This window comes from Chiloscyllium punctatum, chromosome 31, assembly GCF_047496795.1.
Source record: "Chiloscyllium punctatum isolate Juve2018m chromosome 31, sChiPun1.3, whole genome shotgun sequence".
In the NCBI taxonomy this organism is placed as follows: Eukaryota; Metazoa; Chordata; class Chondrichthyes; order Orectolobiformes; family Hemiscylliidae; genus Chiloscyllium; species Chiloscyllium punctatum.
The window spans coordinates 51,241,006-51,251,376 of record NC_092769.1 but is presented as its reverse complement, the minus strand read 5'-3'; positions in this window follow the sequence as shown (position 1 = coordinate 51,251,376).

Below are 10,371 nucleotides of genomic sequence, written 5' to 3'. Positions count from 1 at the left end.
GGGGAAAGAATTAAAAGGGGTCTGAGGGGCAACTTTTCCACACAGTGTGTTTCACATATTGGGATGAGCTGTGAGAGGAAGGTGCCTGGTACAATTACAATATCTAAAAGAGTTTTGGACAGTTTATTGGATAGAAAACGTCCAAAGGAGTATGGGACAAACACAGTGAAATGGGACTGGTTTAGTTTAGGAAACCTGGCCGGAATGCCAAGTTAGGCTGAATGGCCTGTTTCCGTGCTGTATCAATCTAGCATTCTACAATTCAAACTTCAATGTGATTGGTAAAGGAAAGAACAAACGGGTGTTAATTCTATTTTGTATCCATAAAAAAGTGACATGAATTTTAAATAATTTTGTCACATGAAATAGTTTGCTCTTATTGCGATTAGAAATACAATGAATGTGAGCATTGAAGTGAAATATAATTTAATCAATTCAACTGTGCTTCCATGGTTAAAATAAAAATTGATATTCACAATCATTGTGAGTTTGTACATTGCAATATCTTCACATTACTTCATGTACTGAGCCATTATTACACATTTATACCCCCTGCTGAACTGAACAATAATTAGATATTAGCAACACTTAGATTTTCGAAAATCTATCAGTACACTTGGAAGAAGGAGAAATTTAATTTTGCTACATGACTGTGCAATGTGCAGACATGAACAGGAATTATTGCAGTGAAAAGTCGTTACAGTTTTCTGAATTCATAAAGCAGAGATTACTGTGATTATTCAAATGAGCAAAAGTCAGTTTACAAAGCGTGTTGCATGCAAAATGATTGGTTCCATTGTGGGATAGTTAACCTGAAAACAATAGCATTGTTTCAATGGATTAAATTAAAATATGGATTAAAATAATATATGGATCTGACGATACACGTTAGAAAGACCAACAAATTATTCTGCAATTATTATAAGGATAGTGAATTCCTAATAAATGTATTCTGAACAAATAAATGGACTCAATATTTTAAAAACACTTTGCTCTGATGTTGATTAGACGTAAATTAAGATCGGTAAACTGAAGACCATAATATAATACCTCGACTGATGGATTGAGGACAATAAATGAGCCATTCAATAGTTATTGAAGAGAATTCTTTTTTGTCAAAATGCAGACAATACAGAAGTAATGTATTTTATTCAATTAGTTTACTTGTAGAAACATGTGATGTGATTTTAATTTATGTAATTTTATACTGATCAGTGTTCAAACATTTGTGTCTGAATTAAGAAGAAAATAAAAAGATAATGAAAGTGAATATGAGAGTGACCACAAAATACAGTCCATGACATTTGATAGAAAAAGGAATTTGCATAATCTCGTGACTATTTAGTGTTAATAAATAATTTACTTCTCAGGTACTGAAGCAGTCCAAGTCCAAGTTCAACAAGATCTGGACAATATCCAGGCTTGGGCTTACAGGTGGCAAGTAACATACATGCCACACAAATGCAGGCTATCACATATAAGACATAACCTAACCACCATCCCTTGACATTCAATGGTGTTACCATGACTGAACACCCACTATCAACATTATCCTGTGGATAATCATTGATCAGGAACTGAACTGGTCTCACCACATAAACACAGTGTCTGCAAGAGTAATTCAACTCCTGGCTTCTGAAATCCTGTCCAAACGCTTCCAGGCACAAGTCAGGAGTGTGATGGAATGCTCCCCACTTGCCTGGATGAGTGCAGCCATAACAACACTCAAGAAACTTGATACCATCCGGAATAAAGCAGCCCGCTTGATTGGCACTGCTGCAACTGAGCATCAGTGGTGGTGAGGGTGGATGACTGTGGATGTCCGAGCTACAATCTCTGCCTCTTCTTATTAACAAAGATAAGAGAATCTTACATTGCTCAACTTTGTCATCAAAACAGAGTACAGTATTCACGCCAGCCCTCTTTTATACCAACCAGCAGCATTTCCACCACCAATAGCAGCTTCTCTTGAAATATTTTGTCAGTAACTTGTAATTAACTGGTTACTACAATTACAACTGAAAATGTGTTGCTGGAAAAGCACAGGTCAGGCAGCATCAAAGGAGCAGGTGAATCGACGTTTCGGGCATAGCAGTGAACCACATTTTGAAATGATCTTTTTGAACATAATGTAGATCAGGTTAAAACTGAAGTTGGTGTCTTACACAACTTGCTGCAAGAACACAGACAGTAGAATCTGAGGTGATCATGAGTATGTGGAGGTGCATGTGGGAGACAAGCTGCGACTGTATTGGATTAGTCATAGTGAGAGGGAACAAATGCTGGATGCAGGGTTTCAGCAGCTGATGGACTGACGCTCAGGTGAGCCATCGGAAACTGAGCAAGTGACCACCATCTAATAGGACAGAGAAACTGATCCATCAGCCTGAAACTGACTGACCACGTGGCTGTCAGTGACTCCAACACAAGGGAATGGAAACATTGCTCAGAGCCTGTTTCTGTAACATTCAACACAACCAGGAAATGGAAAGTGAATAATGAGCTGAAAACAAGGCCACTGCTCTGTTTGAGTCTAAACATTTCAATGTTCACTGATTGAACATTATAGACTCTCAGAATATTCTAACCTGCAGAATCACAGTAAAAGGGGAAAGTAAACAATATTCTTGGCAAAGAAAGAAGGAATCAACTGCTTGTATAAAAACAGCTCAGAACAAAGGGGCTGAATCCTCCGCAAACTGACAAACACAGGTACCAACAGATTTATCGAGAGAGATTGGAATTCGTGAGAAAAACCCTTCCCTGCTGATGGTGTGTGGTAGACACCATTCTCAGTAAGAACTGCCACTTCCTTCCTTTGAAAGGAATCTCTGTTTTCCCTCAGAAAAGCAGGTGTGTCGCGAACTTACAGAAAACAGGAACAAGTGAAGGTGGTGGTTCACAGACGTGAGGCCTTAAAGCCAAAGGGGCAGGTGGTCGTTACGGTGTGGGGGGGGGGGGGAGGTACCCAGTGCCCCGCTGTCCTCAGAAGGCAATGAGGATGGTGACACTGACTGGAACGGGATAGATGGTGAAGTGCCCATGTATGGACAGAGGGATGGCAATGGGTGCGATCACCCACCACCCTGTAATGCCCAGAAGGCTAGGTCCATGGCACCACTGGGCATCAAAGGTCAACTTGGACAGACAGTAGGGAGCAACAAAGGGAACTGACAGAAACCAAACATGAACAGTTCACCTGCTGAATGACAGATGTTGGTGTGTTCACACCCAGCCTGATAGAGAAATGGTTATAATGGGCCTTATTGGGAGAATATGGATGAATTAGTTGAGGTACAGTCTCACCGATGATGGTGTCAGGCCAAAATCTCTCAGGCCAAGATACCCTGACGTGTACATCAGAACCTGTCCCTGCAATGAGAATATGGGGGTGTGAGCCGGTACCCCCCAGTGCACAGCCGATCAGTGTCTCCAGGCATTTACAGATATTACAGTAAAACACTGGGGAGGGGACAGGCTTTATGGGCTAAAATAACCTTGGTGACTCAGGGACCCAAGGGTAATATTGAGGATCACACAGAGAGGAAGTCTGAGGTGTGTAAGGACCACGGGGGATAACCAAACCCCAACCTGTGATGATGATATCAGTTTGTTGTTCTTAAACTGGGACCCCATTTAACTGTAATTATAAACATGGGACTCCCAGTGGGAGATAATTCTAACCACTTTCTGAATTGGGCCATGGGAGCTGAGGCAAACTAAGAAACACAGGCTCATCGCTGCAGTACAGGGAAGGTAACCAGACCCACAATGTTACAAGGGAAGCAGGAAAGGACACATAGCCAAAGAACGTAGGCAGAGAGAAGGAGATAGATGTTCACATTTTGTGTGTGCATCTGTTCACTTATGGAACATGAATATTCATTGACGCTGTGTTTGGGAACCAGCAGAACAAATATAAATACAGGAGCATCTCTATCAGTTACCGACACGGATTTGCCCCTCACCCCTCAATTACTAAAATGAGAGCAGTTGGAGAGGGAGTCAAGGAAGCTGGATGAAATAAATCTGTCACAATGCAGATCATGGATATGGCAAAATATATTCAGATATGGGAGTGTGAAACGGAGGAAGGGACCATTCTGGGAGTTGCCATTTTAGAACAGTTCAGAGCAACTATTGATGTAGAGGCACAAACTCTTATATGGGAACAACCTGGCCAGGCCCGGGACAGGAAGCAAAGGAGAGGCGACATCTCCAGAGTAGTTACCTTGCTGGGAGACTGGAACAGTCAGAGAATCTGGGGAGTTATAGCTAGGACCCAAACAGCAGAGCGGGTAACTCAAACAGGAATGTGGGTAAATATCTGTAGATCCTGTAAAGATCGAAGGCCCTCTCACTCCCCACGCAAACCGGATCCCATTAAAGCTGGGGCTGAGGAGGCAATAATCGTGACAGTAACAGATTTAGAGAAGCAGGGAATAGTCAGACCAACAGCATCCCAGACTAACTCACAGAAGCCAAACGACTCATTCCACCTCACTATTGATTATATCTCCCTCAGTAAATCCGCCAGTAAAGAGTATCCTACAGTAGTGAATCACACCACTTTATTTAATGGATTAAAATTGCAACAGGATACTGTCTCAGCCCTTGATATTGTGAATGGGTTACTGTGGACCTAGAATGGTCAGAAAAAGATAGTATTTACTGTCTGAGGAAAGCAGTAGACCTGGATCCAGTTACCTCAGGGACCTCATAATATTCCAGTATATCCCACCGATACATGGCTGATGGAGTGCATCGATTTAATCTTACCAACACCTCATTACCTCAGTTGGAGAGAAAGAACATATCCGAATATTACACAGAGTATTGGGTCAGGTCAGGCAGGCCAGGCTTAAAATTAACTCACAGAGCATGGGAAGGTAGGGAGAGATGTACATGGGACATCACATCAGGAAGATCAAATCAGGAAGGGAGGGGGAAAATCCCAGTGGAACGAAAGATCATGATTTCAAAACTATCCACCCGCACACCGTGAAAGGGTAAGGAAATCTTTAGGATTGTTTAATTATTGGAGGACTTTTGTGGAGAATTACCCAGAAATGGCAGAACCATCACGAGCCCTGACAGAAATGCGGACATTAGCCAGGGGTCAGGCAGTCAGCATATACACAGACGGACAGCATGCCTTTGGTATAGTTCATGACCAAGTGATAGCCTGGGCTCGGTGAGGGTACATCACCCTGTCTGTGGGCACGTAGAGCATGAAGGACAGGTCCCTGAGTTAGTGGAAGCAGCTATTTGGGCGGCACAGTGGTTAGCACTGCTGCCTCACAGCGCCAGAGATCCGGGTTCAATTCCTGCCTCAAGTGACTAACTGTGTGGAGTTTGCACGTTCTTCCCGTGTCTGCGTGGGCTTCCTCCGGGTGCTCCGGTTTCCTCCCACAGTCCAAAGATGTGCAGGTCAGGAAAATTGGCCATGCTAAATTGCCTGTAGTGTAAGGACAGGGGTATGGGTGGGTGGGTGTGGACTTGCTGGGCCGAAGGGCCTGTTTCCACACTGCAAGTAATCTAATCTAACTTTCCCAGTGAAGCAGCAATAATGAAGATTATGGTTCACAGGAAAGGAGAAACCCCACACCAACAGAGCAGTGATTATGTGGGTAAGGCAGGTCAACAGACAATAGGTGCAGGAGTAGGCCCTTCTGCCCTTCGAGACAGCATCACCATTCATTATGATGATGGCTGATCATCCTTAATCAGTATCTTGCTCCTGCCTTATGCCCATAACCCTTGATTCCTCTATCCTTAATAGCTCTATCCAATTCTTTCTTGAACGTATCCAGAGACATGGCCTCCACAGCCTTCTGGGGCAGAGCATTCCATACACCCACCATTCTCTGGGTGAAGAAGTTTATCCTCAACTCTGTTCTAAGTGCCCTACACCTTATTTTTATCTGTGTCCTCTGGTTCAGGACTCACCCATCAGCGGAAACATGCTTCCTGACTGCAGAGTGTCCAATCCTTTAATAATCTTATATGTGAAATACTGACTGAAACAGTGCAGACATTTGAGGAGATGGCAATGGCCGTAGCTACAGAAGCGAGAAGGGAAGGTTTAAAGATATTCCCAGAAACAGTTCCACAACAGGAGAAACAGGAATGGGAAAAGGGTGCGGCAGTAATAGGACACAACAGAGTCTGGATGATGCAGCAGTGCCACTACACTGTATAAGACAAACATTATTAAAAACATATCATGGGCTGGCCCATATTGGGGACGATAAAATACAATATCAGATGATTCACTACAATCCTTGCCTGGAACAGGGAGAAATACAGCAAGGTTTTGTCGAAGGTGAGTCGTCTGTTCACAGTGTGAGCCAGGGAAAGCAATAAAATGGAGGCAGCAGCAGGGACGCAGGGGCCCATGGGAACAATTACAAATGGATTACAATACCCATCCCAATCCCAGGGAAGGAAGTCCTGCTGGGTTTTCATAAATAGGTTTACTCAGTGGGTGGAAGCATTCCCCTGCAGATTCTGACCAAGGGACAAATGTTACAGCGAACATAGCTAAAGAGCTCTGTGCCCTGTTTGGTACTGAACAGAAATCCCATCCCCATACCACCCCCAGAGCTCTGGCACAGTAGAAGGAATGACGCAGACACTGAAAGCTAGTCTGACTAAGGCTGTCTCAGAGACAGGACTGCGATGGGTTAGAGTACTCCCCACCAGCCTAATGAAACTGAGGACAACCGCAGCAAAGCGGATGGGACTGTCCCCCTTTGAATTAGTGACTGGATAGACTATGCAGATGCCACAGGGTATGGTAGTGGGAGGGCCGGAGATATGTGGTAGTGGGAGGGCTGGAGATGTGCAATGACAAGGATAGGGTTAAACCATTTGTGAAAGAACTGGCAAAGAAGTTGCATAAGCTGAGAGAATCAGAGACTGGGAAAGGGAGCGTGGAAATATCCGAGCTGACATTCCAAACCCTGGAGTTCAGGTCAGGGGGAAAATATTACTGGGACGTATGAAGTAAACACATCAAAATGCTGGACTTACCTCGGGGAGACAGAGAGGGACCTCTCCCATCATGTATTAGTAAGGAGCTCTGAATAAACGTTGGTCATGCTGCTCAACACAGAACTCAACGTTCCTCTTTGATATTTCTCCCAGCAACAGTTGTGCAGGGGCATGTTGCTGGCTGGAGGTCTATGGCTAGTGCTGTACCACAAGGATCAGAACTGGGTCATCTGTTGCTTGTAATGTACATAAATGAAAAGTTTGAAAATGAAAACGATTTAATTAGCAAGTTTGGAGATGGGACAAACTGTTGAAGTTGTGAATCGTGAAGAATGATGTCAAAGGATACAGCAAGAAAGAGATGAGTCAGAATGTTGTGTGGAGAAATTGTAGATATGTTTTAATTCAGACAAGTGTGACATGATGCGTTTTGGAAAACACAAAGCAAGAGGAATGTATACGGTAAACGGAAGGGCCCTGAGCAGCCCTGATATACAGAGGGATCTTCAGTTGCAAGCAGAAAAATCCCTGAAAGTGGTGAAGGAGGTGAATGGCAGGCTTGCCTGCTTCTGTCAGGGGAGTGAATATAAAACTATAATCAGGACACCTTTGGGGTTATTGTGCGCCGTTTTGATCACCACATTATAGGAAGAATGTAAAGGATTTGGAAAGGTGGACACAGGTTTACCAGGATGTTGCCTGGATTGGGAGAGGTTAGAAAATTGTTCTCTCTGGAAGTCAATGGTTGTGGGGTGACCCAACTGGCACAGACAGAGTTTGTAAACCATGGTTTACTACAGAAATTGCATCTCTTGTTAAGAAGAAGGAAGAGGCTTATGTGTTGATGAGGCAAAATGCTACAGATGAAGCAATAGAGTTACAGATCAGCTAGGAAGGATTTAAAGAGAGAGATAAAAAAGTAAAGGGAGGACACGAGCAGTCTTTAGCAAACAGAATAGAGGATAACACTGAAATTTTCTAGAGGTATGTGAAGAATAAAAGGATGATTAGGGTAGGAAAAGGGCTAATCAAAGACAGAAGTGGGAAGTTGAGTGTGGACCCTGCATAGATCGGAGGAATGCTAAATGAACATTTCTCATCGGCGTTTACACAGGAAAAGGAGAATATTGTAGAGGAAATAAATGAGGTACGAGATATTAGACTAGAAAAGATTGAGGTTAGTTATACACAGGTGTTATCAATTCTAGAAGGAGTGAAAGTAGATAAGTTCCCAGGCCGAATGGGGTTTTTCCGTGGATTCTCTGGTAAGCGAGGGAGGAGATAGCAGAGCCTTTGACTTTGGTATTTGAGTCATCATTGTTTATGGGTTTAGTACCCGGGGATATGGAGGATTGCAAATGTTGTGCCCTTGTTCAAGAAGGGAAGCAGAGATGACCCAGGTAATTCTAGACCAGTGAGCCTTATTTCCATTGTTGGAAAGGTTTTGGAAAGGATGATAAGAGAAAACAGTTATAATCATCTAACAAGCAACAATTTGATTTCAGATAGTCAACATGGTTTTGTCAAGGGCAGGTCGTGTCTCACAAACCTCATTGAGTCTTTTGAGAAGGTTTCCAAGCATTAAGATGAGACTAGGGCAGTTGACATGGTATACATGGACTTCAGTAAAGCCTTTGATAAGGTTACACATAGTAGGCTGATGGAGAAAATGCAGAGGCATGGAGTTGATGGTGATTTAGCAATTTGGATTAGAAACTTGCTTTCTGAAAAAAGGCAGCAAGTGGTGGTTGATGGAAAATATTCAGTCTGGAGCCCAGTTACTTGTGGTGTTCCACAACGATCTGTTTTGGGAGCACTGCTGTTTGTCATTTTTATAAATGACTAAGACGCAAGCATAGGTGGATGGATTAGTAAATTTGCAGACGACACTAAAGTCTGTGGAGTAGTAGACAGTTTGGAAGAATGTTACAGGTTGCAGGGGGATTTAGATAAACTGCAGAATTGGGCTGAGAGGTGCAAGTGGAGTTCAATGCAGCTAAATTTGAGGTGATGCACTTTGAGAAGAATAACAGGAAGGCAGAGTACTGGGTCAATGGAAAGACTCTTGGTAGTGTGGGTGTGCAGAGGGATGTTGGAGTCCATGTACATAGATCCCTGAGAGTTGCCACCAAGGTGGATAGTGCTGTTAAGGCGGCATACGGCGTGTTAGGTTTCATTGGAAGAGGGATTGAGTTTTGGAAACGCAATATCATGCTGCATCTATACAAAATGCTGGTGTGGCCACAGTTTTAATATTGTGTACAGTTCTCGTCGCCCCATTACAAAAAGGATGTGGAAGCATTGGAAAAGGTGCAGAGGAGATTTATCAGGATCGTGCCTGATGTGGAGGGAAGGTCTTATGAGGAAAGGCTGAGAGACTTGGATCTGTTCTCATTGGAAAGAAGGCGGCTAAGGGGTGATTTGATAGAGACATACCAGATGATCAGAGGATTAGATATGGTAGACAGTGGAAGTCTTTTTCTTAGGATGATGATGACAGCATTCACGAGAGGGCACAACTACAAATTGAGGGGTGATAGATTTAAGACAGATGTCAGAGGCAAATTCTTTACACAGAGAGAGTGGTAAGTGTGTGGAATACCATACCAGCTAAGATAGTTAATCAGCCACATTAGGGAGTTTTAAACAATCCTTAGATAAGCTCATGGATGATTTTGGGATAGTGTAGGGGGACGAGTTGAGAAAATTCCACAGGTCAGCGCAATATTGAAGGCCGAAGGGCCTGTTCTGCACTGTATTGTTCTATGTTCTATAATCTGAATCTTTTTCCAAGGTAGAAATGACAAATTCTAGAGGCCATAGATTTCAGGGGACAGGGGGAAATTTAAAGAAAATAAAAACCGAGAGAACAGCAGATGCTGCAAATTAGAAACAAAAACAGAAGTTTCTGTAAATGCTCAACAAGTCTGGAAGCATTCTTAAAGAGAAATCAGGGTTCACGTTTCTGAGGAAGGACCCGAAACATTAACGGATTTTTATTTTCACAGATGCTGCAAGACCTGCTGAGCATTTCCAACAACATGTGAAAGTTAAAAGGGAGTTATGCCAGGCAAGTTTCTTATGCAAAAGGTGGTAGATGACTAGAATGTACTCTCCTGGGAGGCGGTAAAAGAAGAAACAATCACAATGCTTAAGACGCATTTGGGCAGGCACATAAGCAGGCAGGGGTTGGCAGTGATATGGATCATGTCCAGGCAGGTGGAATTAGTTTGGAATGGCATCATGGTCCGCACAGACATGGTGGGCCGATTATTCTGGTGCTGCACTGTTCTGTTTTTCAGGGGGTAGAATGTGTGGAGTGAGAGATAATATTTTGAGTGGAATATGTCTCTTCTTTCGAACACACAGTAAGTT